We start from the raw sequence: 14,710 nt of genomic DNA, 5'->3' as shown, positions 1-14,710 counted from the left end.
AGGTGACGTCGACCCTTTCTTATTAGCGTGCACACACATTCTAATTCTTTCCTTTGCTTTTCAGGCTATATGTTATATTGCAGTATTATATTGTTGTTATAATTTTCTATTGTGTAATAAAGGGACCCCAGTTCTTAGTGAACCATTGTGTAACTGTTATTTATAGGATAAAGTTAACCTTTCTTCTAGTCAGATGCTGTTATGTGGACGGATGCTTCTCCCGTCCGGGTAAGTGGTAACTGAGCAAGGGAGCAGGGAGCACTTATATCAGAGAATAACCTTTGCATATCGTAATTCAGCCAATCTTGTGTGAAAGGATTAAACTGTATGAGATATTCCCAGTAGTATATGATGAAACTTCCCAACAGAGAGAGAGAGAGTTAAAGGTATTAATAGGACAGTGATCGTCGTTGTGTAACGGCGTTAGTGAGAGCATTGATTGTGATCAATGTGTATACCCACAGGATTGTGGCTTGTGTGAGAGAGTGAGAGCACCGGGAGGACACGGTGCATATACCCACAGGATTGTGGCTTGAGTGACACACTGATTGTGGTCAGTGTGTTATGGTAAGTAATCAGAACTGCCCCAGGGTAGTCTAGTCAGGGCCTATGTTGCCGCGAGACTATAAGGTATGAGTGTGGTGTAGAATATGGAATTCCTTAGTAATCAGTGAGTATTTCTAGTAATCCCTGTAGAGTTGGTGGTGTTTTAGAGGATCTAAGCTTGTATATTGCTAATTCCCCATCCTCAGGTAGGTACCCAGGTGCCTTTGTAAGTAGGTCCTGAGGAGGGAGGTGGTTACGTTTTGGCTGGGTTGGTGGTGTCTTGGTAAGCTGATTCTATCTGGTCCGAAAATCCGGTCGTTACACACGCCACCCGCAAACACCACCAACTGATCTACACCACCAAGAAGACAGCATTCAAGGAAAGACTAGACAACAATTCACACAACAGCAAGGAACTCTTCAGCATCGTCAAAGAGCTCTCCAACCCCAGCGCCGGAACCAACGACATCACCCCCTCGCAAGAACTCTGCGACTCACTCGCCTCGTTTTTCTACAACAAGATCGCTGACATACACAACAGCTTCGGCACACAGCCCACGCACCCAACCACCGAACCAATGCACCCCACCACCACCCTCCGCGCCTGGTCCCCGGTCAGCACCGAAGACACCACCCACACAATGAACACCATCCACGCCGGATCACCAACCGACCCATGCCCCCACCACGTCTTCAACAAGGCCTCCTCCGTCATCGCACCCCAACTCCGAGAGGTCATCAACTGCTCCTTCAACACCACCACCTTCCCGGAGAGCTGGAAGCATGCCAAACTCAGCGCCCTCCTGAAGAAACCATCAGCAGACCCCACCGACCTCAAGAACTACCGCCCCATCTCGCTCCTCCCTTTTCCTGCCAAAGTCATCAAGAAGACGTCAACCGACAGCTTGCCGCCTTCCTCGAGTCGAACGGATCCCTCGACCCCTCGCTGTCTGGCTTCCGAGCCAACCACAGCATCAAGACCACCCTCATCGCAGCCACTGACAACATCCGAGCCCTGCTCGACAACGGGGAAACAGCGGCCCTCATCCTCCTGGATCTCTCCGCAGCGTTCGATACTGTCTTCCACCGCACCCTAGTACAATGCCTCAGCAACGTCGGAATCCAGGAGAAGGCTCTGGAGTGGATCATCTTATTCCTCACCGGAAGAACCCAGAGAGTCCGCCTCCGCCCGTTCAGATCCGAGGCCATCGAAGTCATCTGCGGCGTGCCACAAGGATCTTCACTCAGCCCCACCCTCTTCAACATCTACATGAGCCCCCTCGCGGCCATCGCACGCCAATACAACCTCAATATCATCTCCTACGCCGACGACACTCAGCTGATCCTCTCACTCACCAACGACCCAGCCACCGCCAGAATAGTGAAGTAGTGTGGCTCACTGGTTAGAGGCGGCAGACCCGAGAGCAGAGGACGGCCCGGGACCAGGGTTCGATTCCCGGCGCGGCAGGTTTCTGGACCAGGGTCAGCGGACTCGATAATTCTCTCGCCTTGGTGCCCACTCTGATCAGCGATCACACTCGGCAACTCTGGGCATTAGCTTGCCTCATCTTCACTAACGGCCCCACCAGACCGCCGGGGATGCCTGGTCTCACCCTGGAGATACCCATTAAGGGACCATCTCTCAGGGAAGCCAGGAAGGGTTTCGCAGCGGTCGAAGCGCCTTGGGACCCTACGGGTAAGTAGTGCGCTATATAAATGCCAATACAATCAACCTACATGAAGGGATGAAAAACGTAGCCAATTGGATGAAGAACAGCCGCCTGAAACTCAACTCAGACAAGACGGAAGTCCTCATCCTGGTACCATCTTCCTCTGCCTAGGACGACTCCTGGTGGCCCCCTGCCCTGGGCAGCGCACCCAAACCAACGGACCATGCACGCAACCTGGGCTTCATCCTGGACTCCTCCCTCTCGATGACCAGACAAGTCAACGCCGTCTCATCTTCATGCTTCAACATCCTAGGCATGCTCCTTAAGATCTTCCGATGGATCCCCACCAAAACTAGGAAGACGGTCACCCAGGCACTCGTCACCAGCCGACTGGACTACGGAAACACCCTCTACACCGGAACCACAGCCAAACTACAGAAGAGACTCCAACGCATCCAGAACGCCTCCGCACTGGCTCCCCGTCAACAAGAGAATCACGTTCCGACTCCTCACCCACGCACACAAGGCTCTCCACGACCTGGGCCCCAGGTACCTCAACAACCGCCTGACCTTCTACACTCCCACCCGCCAGCTTCGATCGACCAGCCACGCCCTCGCCGCCGTTCCACGCATCCGAAGAGCCACCATGGGAGGAAGATCCTTCTCCTACCTGGCAGCCAAGACATGGAACTCCCTTGCCATCCACCTCCATCAGACCCAAGACCACACCTCCTTCAGGAGGCAACTCAAGACCTGGCTGTTCGAGCAGTAGCAGACCCCCCCCCCCCCCCAGCGCCTTGAGACCCTCCGGGTGAGTAGCGCGCTATATAAATTTCTTGATTGACTGATTGATTAATTCTGCAAGTGCATAGCCAGTGACTGGGTTCTCACACTACTAGTAGTTTACAGCAGTATAAGTTTAAAAGCACTTATGTGTCAACAGAGAGATTAAATAAAGACATGCTTCTGTCAGGATGATAGTCGGAGTGGACACAGACTCACAGTGTGATTCCAGACAGGCATGACTATTCCCTGGACTATTCCCTGGACTATTGCAGTAGGGGTTAGGGGACCGCATACAATGAGTCAGGCATTCAGACAAGCAGTGGTACAGTCAAATGTGCACAATGTATGCGGTCCCCTAAACCCTACTAGACTACTTTTTGACAAATTTGGTGTAATTCCGTTCAGCAGTTCGGGCAATAGCCGCGGCTAAAGTTTCCTATGGAAAATTGCATGGGAAAAACATGTTTTGGGACCCCCTTTTTTCTCGGCCCCCGCTTGCCAAATCACCCTGAACCTTTCAAGATAGGAGCGGACCGGAGCGGGCCACAAGTTTTGAAAATTTCACGAACATTTGTCAATCGGCGCCAAAGTTATTGGGAATAGAATGTTTCGATTTACCCATGGTAACTAGGTCCTAACTATATATATATATATATATATATACATATATTCACGCTCCCACTCCACTTTTGTTTGGAAGCACTCTCAAGTGGGTGCGGGTATGCGGCTGTGTAGTCCGCATTAAATTATCGCTCCACTTTTCATTTTTTGTACAGAAAAGTCCGCACTCACGGGGCGCTTGAAGAACTTTTATTTTCAAGCGGGCAACAGACCTGTTTCAGCAGTCAGCCTTCCTCGGTGTTAACACCACACCGGACGACGACATGTTTAAATTCATTAATCAGTGTGTCTCACAATGGAGAAGGGACTAGCGCCGTAGTGCGTACACGGGCGCCAATTTGTAACATGTACAAGTATGTAATGTAATGTAATGTAATGTAACAGGACACTTCTATAGTGCACTATCACTCCAAGGAGCATCTTGGCGCTTAGGACCAGAGTTGGTGACACACTGATCCGCAACTGCACTTATCCGTGGGAGCCAACACTCATACCAGCGCTTTACTCGCTGTGTCCGTGAGACTGCATATCCAGGTCTTAAGAGATTTCCTGAAACGTGTTTCAGTGGAAATTTGGCATAGGTGAGAAGGAAGTTTGTTCCAGGCCCTGGAACCAATCACTGCAAGGGATTTCCCTCCCTTGGTAGCGAGCCTGAACTTGGGGATAGTAAGCAGATTTGCAGTAGAGGATCTGAGGTTTCGCGATGGACAATAACGGATGAAGCCTTTCAAAATATATTTAGGGCCTTGAGAATGAAAGGCCCTGAAGGTGATGACTAAGATTTTAAACAAAATGCGCTTATGAATGGGTAGCCAATGGAGAGCATCAAGCGCTGCCCGAGACAGAGGACTTCCTGGGCCATCTGAGCACCAAGCGGGCGACAGCATGCTGGACCATCTGCAGCCCGTGCAGGACCGCTTTATTCGATCCTGCATACAGGCTTTTACAATAGTCCAGTCTTGATGTTATTAATGCCACCACCACCGTTCGCCTTGCTGCCAGAGGGAGAAGATCAAAAAATTTTCTCAGGCCTTTTATGATGTTGAAGCAGGTGCCTGCCACAGCCAACACTTGTTGCTTAAAGGATAGGGTGTCATCGAACTTGATCCCCAGATTGCGGGCAGCACTAATTGTGTTAGGGGGTGCTTCCGCATCCTCAGGCCACCATTGCTTGGTGACAAACAGTTTTTGATTTCCAAATGGCAGGATTTCTGTTTTACCTGAATTACATTTCAGGTGATTATTTCTCATCCATTCAAAGGTGGCTGAGAGACAATTTTTAAGGTTTTGTTCCGTGTGCAACATGTCATTGTCAAGGACCAGGATCAGCTGAGTATCGTCCACATACGAAACCGTACTGATCCTAAAGGACGAGATTAATTTGATCAGGGGGACCATGTAAAGATTGAAAAGTGTTGGTCTCAGACATGAGCCCTGCGGCACCCCTGTCGTCAGAACTTTTTCTCCTGAGCAGAACTGTCCTAAGGTAGTCACTTGACGTCTATGTGTCAGAAAGTTCTTGAGCCACTCCAATACGGTTCCTGCTATGACAGATGTTACCAGGCGGTCTATAAGAATAGCATGTGAAACAGTATCAAAGGCCGCAGATAAATCTAATAGGATCAGAACGGCCTTCTTGCCCTGATCCAAGGCAGCCCGTAGAGTTTCAATCGTGAACAGGAGGGCAGACTCTGTAGAATGCTGGGCTCTAAAACCCACCTGATTCGTATGTAGTATGTTATTGCCTTCCAAAAATGCAGTAAGCTGCCTATTTACAAAAGTCTCCGTTAGCTTACAAAGTACTGGGAGGAGTGAAATGGGCCGTAGATTTGATAAAGTGGTTGGGTCTGGTAGTTGTTTCTTCTGAATTATTAACATATTTACTTTGTTTGCCCGTTTCTGTGTTAGTTATGTATACTTTACAGTACATTTTGCTGCATTGATTTTTAAATACATCCTATCAATTACATTCCATGATCAAAATTTCGTTATTTGGAAAATAAAAGCACACATATTAATAGACCACTAATCCTTTGTAGGCTTCCTGAATAGCATGCGTCAACAAATAAATACAAACCTTTGTCCTCCTCTATCCTTCTGGTATAATTCCAAATCCAAATAACTGATTAACGTATCCACCAGTTAAAATGTACTTGCATGTTTTACATACTAATTCAACACTAATCCAAAAAGTGCTTTGACGGCTCGTATGGGGTAGTAAGCGCTATATAAATACCATTACAATACAATACAATACAATACCCCTGGGACACTGCCAGGTGGCGGTCACATCCTAATTGGTCTGGAGGGAACGCCGCAGCCCCTGCGGATGGTCCCTCCACCTCGGGGGTGGCAAACGGACGCAGGTCCATCCGCCAACATAATCAACCCCCTAGTGTGGTGAACTTCTAACCTCTGTGCTCAAGTAAGTGTTCCATGAACTGTTACTATGGTAAAAGGCAGAAAGCCGTTTGGGGGTAGATTTGAAAGGTACTGGCTATACAAAAAACGTTATATTTACCCTGGATCCTGTACAAAACAGTGAGGAAAGCAAAGTAAAACAAAACACTGTACCAGATTTACAACCCCTTTGCGTCACTTTCATGACCAAGGCCCCCCCTTACAAAATTAAAAGTGTGCGGGCCTCAATGACACCTCTCAAACCCCGGGAACAAGTCATATCATCTTGTATGTTGCTTACGTTTCATTTAAGAGTATACGTATGACAGATATATTATATTTTGATATCTATATACTCATGTCAATGTATCTTCTTCCTCAGTAATTTTCCCTGAAGAAGGGCACTATGCCCGAAATGCATAGGAGAATTAACGTCAGAGATTTGAATCACTACTTGTACTTAGCTAATGTTGTGCACGGCAGAGTGGACAGCAGTGTAAAAGAGAAAGAGAGAAAAAACTAAATTAAAACGTGGGAGAGAGAAAGTTATAGATGGAGCAGTTAATACTGGAGAAAATTCTCGTAGCTCACCTTTTGCCTCCATTGTGTGTCCAAGCATGTGCTGGTTCATAGTGCACCCTCTACTTTAGTGATCTGAAAGATAGTATAAAGAGTTAGTAATAGTATAGTCCCACTTCCTCCTTTCACTGATGACTTGTCATTGTTTCGTAAACAAGCTTCTTTGTTCACCTTGTGCCATTGGCGTGATTCACAGAGGGTGCACTGCGTGTCGAAGCAGCTTTCTCAGAAGTTGTTACGATGGCCACGCATCATCGCAGAATCCTCGAACATTGAGTTTTAGAGGTGTTGGGGGGAAGCCAATTGGTGAAAAATAAACTGTAAGATAAAAATGAAGTTAACATTGTGTGTAATTCTTTTATCAAAGGAGAGAAGAAGTGACAGAATGACTGTAAATAATATTAACAGCAGAGAATCCAGGGTTGGATTGAGGAGGAAGAAGTTCTTTCCCCCTCCAGGCCGGGTTCCGCAGTCATACTAGTACTGTCGATCAAGTTTTTAGATTTGTTTTAATTTATTGGCGGGTGGTTTTGCTTGGGAGGGGGTAAACTTTTTGCGGCTTTTGTCGATCTAAAATCCGCATTCGACTTGGTGCCACGTGCTAAAATGTGGGCAGCTTTTAAAGCACAGGGCATGCCTTTAGACATTGTGTCCTTTTTAATTAAACTCCACCAGGACAATTTTGCCCAAGTCCGCTGGAACCAGCAGGGGAGAGTAAATTCCCAATCACTAGGGGAGTACGCCAAGGGTGCGTCCTGGCACCGACCCTCTTTTCACTTTATCAACAGGGTGAACAGCTACTATGAACACCAACCAACCGATGCTCCTAAGCTGGATGGTAAGCTGATCCCCCTGTTGATGTTTGCAGATGATACTCTTTTAATTTCAAAGACACATCAAGGCCTTCAAAAGGCCATTGATGTCTTTGAGGTCTTCTGCAATGATCATGGACTTGTCATAAATGTAACCAAGACTAACTTCATTGTCCTACATAATCTAAGCATGTCAGAGGGAATGTGGCCATGAATGGGGTCCAACTCGAACAGACCCAAGTTTTTTCCTACCTTGGCATTACCCTATCATCCAAATTAGATTGGAAACACCACACCAATCAGCTAGCCATGAAACACGCACAATTGGCGGGAGCACTTACTAAAGAATTTTACCAGTCACACACCAGGCCTATTACCCCTGTTCTAAAGATCTATGATTCTAAAGTTGGAGCAGCCGTTTTATATGGCGCAGAACTGTGGGGATTTAGTAATCTAACACAGCTGACGGGCGCGCAAAACAAATTCATGCGTAGTATTACAGGTCTCCCAGCATCGACTCCCTTAACTCCTCTTTTTTATGATTTAGGAACTCAACGTCATGAGGATATGGCTTGCTATAGACCAGCAGCCTACTGAAGGAGATTGTGGGTCACTCCAGAACTCTCCCAGTATGCTCGGGCTTTTCTTGAGGTTAGAGACACGGATAGGGCACATAAAATACCATGGATGAGGGAGGTAAGGGCCACTTACACTGCCCTGGGCCTATCTGACTTGTGGGAAGACCCACTAGCTAATACATTCCCGCCTAGAAAAGTTTTTAGAGAATTTTACTGGATTATGCTTGCGCAAAAAGATTTGGTCATTGTATTGGTCCATCCTTAAGGGTGGAGTTTCTGGGACTAAAACACTCTCCAGTTTTTGAGGGTTATTGGGACTGGATTACTATCCCTGGGGACGGGAAAAAATATCATCAGTTCAGGGTTGGGACATTACCACCAAATGGAGCGTGGGACCTAGCGTTGCGTGTCCTTTTTGCCCCAGTCAGAGGGAAGATGTTTGGGCATATTCTTTTTGTTTGTCCTGCATACAAAGCCCCTAGGACTTTATGGATACAATCTATCTGCCTCCAGTTAGGCCTTAAAACAGGGTGCGAGTCGGTAAGGATTCTTCGAACCGATAGCTCTCAGGCAGTGGTCATTGCTGTTGCGAAGTTTCTCCACTGGATGTAGATTATTAGAGCACGCAAAATAAGGTCACAGTGACAAATCGAGTTCCTTTTTAAAGGTCTTACATGATTGAGCTACAATAATGTATACTTATTGTCTTATGTGTAAAGTGTAAAATTATGGCATTTTAACTTTAAATTTATATGAACTCTTTTTAAAGGAATTTGCATAATGAACTGTATGTGTATATATGGGATTTAGGAATATGAGATATAACTTACATGTTACAATTCATTAAATGTATTTAATTTATTATTTTATTGTTGGTTGGATGGATTACATGGATAGTGTTTTTATCTATATACAATGCTTCCTTGAAATATACTGTGTCTGATATGTTAATGGGTCATTTTAAAATATGTAATTGTCTAGTTGTTATTGTCTTTTATGATTTTGAAATCAAAATAAAGACTTATGAAATTGAAATTATTCGCAGCTCAACTTTCTGTCACCAGTGTGTTTTTCACCACGTGCTGGGACATAATGCACCCTGAAGCTCTACATCTAAAAGATAGTAAAAGAAATATGTTATGATTGGTAATTGTTACTATCTTAATGTGGAGTTGGATAACATCGCCCTTTCACATACGTTCCTTCTCACATTTAAAATAAGTATTTGTATAGTTTATATTTCGGACGTTTGAGTGATTATAAAAACTTTCCTGCTATTGGAAAAAAAATATATACATGTAATTTCATACACTATATAGGACTGCGTTTTTCTAAATAGCTGCGTCACTTTTTTTTATCCAGTCTGCTACTGCCCTTCGACTCCCTCCGATACGTCCCCGAGACTCACTGCTTACCTTTTCGTGTACAGGATACCTTTAGCATCATGTAGTCCCGATCTGCCACAAAGAAGTCTCATATATGGTGCCGAATCTTGATATATGTATGGCTAACGACATACTCGTGCTCACTTCATCATCATCTCAGGTTCTTCACCTGCTCAGTGCTTCGAGTACCTGTAAGACAGTGACCAAGGGGGCCACGCATGTGGTAGTAGGCCCCCTTGTTTGGTAGTTTGGGCCTACATGAGGCGTGCGAACCACCAGGACGGGCCATCACAGCGCTTGCGATGGGAGCAACTCTAAAATGGCGTACAGCACGTGCGAGATGGGTGTGGTGTGGGTATGTACCAGCCATGAGGGAGTGTGTGTTGTGTTCTTATCTGACAACTAGACCTGGAACTAAGAAATCAGTACAATGGAAATCTGGGCCATGTAGTGTTGTTGTGTTTTCTTGGTAGCGTAAGCGGAGTGGGCTGTACTAACGTATTCAGCCTAGATCAATTTACCACCACCCCCCAGGGCTTTTAAATTTTGGGAGGGGGGCCGCGTTGCTCCGGGACACTGCAGGAGCTGGCCCTGGGGCGCTGCAGTCTCCAGGGCCTTCGAGGGCTCTAGGCATAGGGTCATGCAGTCTGCCTCACACAATATACAAAAAAAAGAAGACAAAGTGCTGAGAGATGATTTTTGATGTGTTTAGGCTTGAGAGCCTGGATAATCATTAAATGGGGTTTGGCAGTGAAGTGCATACTTATTCTGGAAGAAGCCTTTCGGGGTCTTGCGAAAGCAAGTCATCTTTAATAGTTGCCTCTCGCTGCGTATACTTGCAAGGTTATCTGATTTGCTCGTATGTTAAAAACAGACCTCTTTTTGATTGGTTGTGAAGCATTGTAAGAAGACGTATTAGCGACCAATCCCTTTCCTTGCGCAGATTTTGAAAAACATTCGAGTGGCTATTGTGTGGTTACGTCTACCTCCTTGATGCTAATTTTGATTGGCTTTTTATTTCTATGTGACGTTACGATACACTCACTATGTATGTAGCCCATTTTGTGACACACTTTATTTTACAATGCGTTTCAAAAACTTGTTGTGGTAGGGTGTTTTTATCTTAAACTGTGTACTCTGCTTACGAGTTTGTTGACTGTAAAGGTATTTAAAAATATGCACAAGTTTAAAAAATATTTTTATTGAGTCTTTTATATTCATCATATGGGTGAAATGCAAATTTGTTTTCATTCAATGGTATCACACGTTGGACCACATTTCTTTTATTTTATCATAATCACTCATTTCTTAAGTTTACATTATATAAGTGTTGCCCCATCGTTTTTTTTTTAAAATGTTTGGGCTTTTTTTACTTTCAGATAAAGTAGAATAAAAGTGCTATGACAAACACTCCCTCACTACTTCATCTTTTTTTTAATGCACATTTCATGTCATTATTACATTTTACAATCATTTTAAATTATTTTAAAAATTATTATTCACATTAATATTTGAAGACACAATTATATTATTTTGTTGAAAAAAGGGGTTGCGAAGATAATCCTCTTTTTCTTCACGAGTGAAAATTACTAAAAGCACTACTCAATATAAATACTTTTAGCCCATTTTCACTCTAGAAGTTAGAGTATTCTCTTTTATTGCTACGTTTTTTCTCAAAAGTTTATTTATACTATATTTTTCAATCATTAAGAAATACCTGCATTTTAAAAAAAACAAAAATTGTCGGTTGTAAGTCATCCAACTCCAGTTGAAGGATCATAAAGTTTAATATAAATTAAAATATACATTAACAATATGATCCCATGGAAATGAAAGATAAATTGAAGATTATGACATCGCTTCTAATCATTACTTTGCACATAGTAATTCCTTAATGAACCTATATTTCTTGGAATGGTTTTCATTGAACTTGTTATTATATTCTCTTTAAAGGTAATCATATCACATTCTATAATCATTTAAACATTTTTGCTTTATTTCTTAAATATATAAAACATATACCTATTAAGATAATTTACCTCTCTTTGATATTTTTTCCTTCCTCGATCGAAATTCATCCAACTCCTCTGGAGGGGACATAATGTGTTATGTATTTTTAAATATACATTAACAATATGTTCCCTCTGAGGAAATAAAAGATATTGTCTAGATGATTCTGCAGTCTCGAATCATTACCTTGCTCGTAGTTTCTTCGCCCGTATTGATTCTCTGAAACAAAAATAATCATCCCACGGGTGTGGTTTATATACTTTTTAGTTGCTTAACAATCTATGGGATCAATGTATTGCTCCTCTCACTTTTAAGTCACACTTTTCAGTTGACAGGTGTTCTCATTTCCACTGTTTTAGTGCGTTACGTGTTTATTTAAACGTGCCTCTTTCCATACTTTTTAACTTTCGTTCAATTTCTAAAATGCTTTTTTTTAAACTTGTTTTTCTTATTAAAGCATTTCTATAGTTTACTTTGTTTTTAATACGAGTATTAACATTCATTCCCCTTTTTTTCAACTTATTTTTCTGGTAACTTCCCTTTTTTATAATTCATTCAGTAAAGTAAAAGTGAACCAATTAAGAATTCACTCAGTGTCTTAAACTTATATTCATGTAATCATTCACTCAGTAAGCAGGTACTCATGTAGTGAGGCCGGCTCTAGGGAATGGAATGCTTTAAAGTATCTGTAACGTATGTGCGGGTACGTGTACAGTACGATTATAGTTGTGCAGCAGTGTGCGAGGACGGTACACGTATCATATGTTTACCACAAAAAAGTGCTAAAAAATGTAGAAATTCATTTTCATATATTTAAAAAATATATAAAATAAAAAAACTTGTTTTTTATTATTTTACATTAAAAATATGTATTGTAATTCAAAAAATAAAATAGCTAAAATAATTATTATAACATTTTTTGTAAATCAGTAAAAAAAAAAAATAACAATTAATACATTTAAAAATTGGCATTTACAAAACCTATGAAATTCACTGAAAAAAACATAGGTTTAAGGCACGGTATAGTTAGGAATTAGCATTTAAAAAACCTTTGAAATTCACTGAAAAAAACATAGATTTTAGGTATGTTATGGTTAGGAATTAGCATTTGAAAAACCTTAGAAATGTACTGAACAAAAACCATAGGTTTCACACATGTTATAGTTAGCTGGACATTTCACTCATACAAAACCATTGAAATTCCCCCGTTATAGTTAGTTCAGCTAACTATAACTTGCGCGCCCGCAATCCACTGCTGATGATGTCACATATTACATTACTCATGACATAGTCAGTGACATCACTCATGACACCACTGAAGACATCTCAAATGACATCACTGATGACATCACTGATGACATCATCCTTGTGAAAGAGTGGCAGACCTCCTCTCACCCTAATATTACCTTTGATACACACATTGAAATGGAGATACCAATACCAGTTAGGACAACCTATGCAGTAATTCCAAAATCTACATACACATCCGCTCATTCACCATCAGTTCTATATAGTCACTCATACATGTACTTACTCATCATATGTACTCATACACCTATAGATCCTGTTACACACCTACACTCATACATAGAGTTACTCACACATATACTCACACATGCAAATAAAGTATCAAACATCCATTTACTTGCATATAGAGCTATACACACACACCACTACACTTACTTCTACAGAAACATACACATATTTACTCTCTTAAACAATCACTTATAGAAACACATACTTATTTATACAGGAAGTCTTTCAATCTCTTAATCTCACATAAACTCACTTATATACATCGAAACTCACATATACTAGTTTAATACATATGTACTTGCTCATGAAGACACTATTGAAGCAGTAATTCACTCACTAACACATCCATACACACACTCATCCACCCATACAGTCCTGCACACATGCTGTCTTCAAAACACATACAAACAGTGTGTCAGTCAATTATGCATTTATGCGCTAAGTAATATCCCCCACCGAACCATACAGACACTCATACTGAACACACTAATGTAGCTACTCACCAACCCATGCAGTCATTTATACACAAAGTGAGATACTGATACAGATATTTAAATACTTAAACAATACTCGCTAATACACTTCATAAGTCAGTTATACAATCAATTTTACAAAAAAAACCATCCATTTAGACACTTATTTATTCTTCCATCGACGTTTAGATATACATATATAAAAAATATTTATTTTTCAGAAAGACACACATTCACTGGATGATGTCATCAGTGATGTCATTTGAGATGTCATCAGTGATGTCATGAGTGATGTCACTGATCATGTCATGAGTGATGTAATATGTGACGTCATCAGCAGTGGATTGCGGGCACATGAGTTATAGTTAGCTGAACTAACTACAATGGGGGAATTTCAATGGTTTTGTATGAGTGAAATGTCCAGCTAACTATAACATGTGTGAAACCTATGGTTTTTTCAGTGAAGATAGATAGATAGATATATATTCTACTCCTCTTTCCCCAGAAGAAGACTGCCACCTTCCAGAACAGCGGGCGTCTCGTCTCGAACGGGACCTCTGGAGCCAGTCCCGGCAACACTACACCTCCAAGGCAGAAAGACTACCAGAGACGAGACTTGTGCAGACCAAATTGTTTATTGCTATGTCGCCTTCGGACGCGTTTCGCCTGACCAGCAGGCTTGTTCACCGATACTTCAATAAATAACAGTCGCCATTTAAAGAAAACGTGTGCAACCATACAGTCACGTGATTAGAACTACAGATCCACTGATAGTGAAAACAGACTCGTAGATTTTTTGCATAGATGTTAATAGCTTGCTACACATTCATCAATGTTAAACCTTTTGCATGATGGTTACCATCATTAAATAAACGGCCGTTTAAACAATACATTTGATAATGAATTAAATGCGCTTCAGTCAAATACTCGCATAATGCGTGTAAACTTAATTACGTCTGAACTGAGCGTTGCATAACGGTTTTGCATTGAGCCCATAGTGGGCATAGGATAATCACATGGCACTGAGGCATTAACATGATTGTATTTCGTCATTGTTTTCCAAGATATTGCCCCAGTGGGCATTTATACCGTTATTTTCTGTAGTGCGGGCAAAGAAAGTGAAAGAAAAGGTAAGTGAGTGAAAAGAAAAGAAGAAAAGTGAAGGTGCCCTTGTTAAAAACATTTCATTTTTTATACAATTCAATATACAGTGTGGAACGTATAGTTGAGGTCACCGATGCTCTCCATTTTCTGACTTAACCACAGTGCTTAATTTGTGCCGGTGCTTTCCGGTGCTTAGCACCGGCACTTATT

Source organism: Lissotriton vulgaris, chromosome 2_1 (genome assembly GCF_964263255.1).
Source record: "Lissotriton vulgaris chromosome 2_1, aLisVul1.2, whole genome shotgun sequence".
Classification (NCBI taxonomy): domain Eukaryota; kingdom Metazoa; phylum Chordata; class Amphibia; order Caudata; family Salamandridae; genus Lissotriton; species Lissotriton vulgaris.
This window is presented reverse-complemented; position numbering follows the sequence as displayed.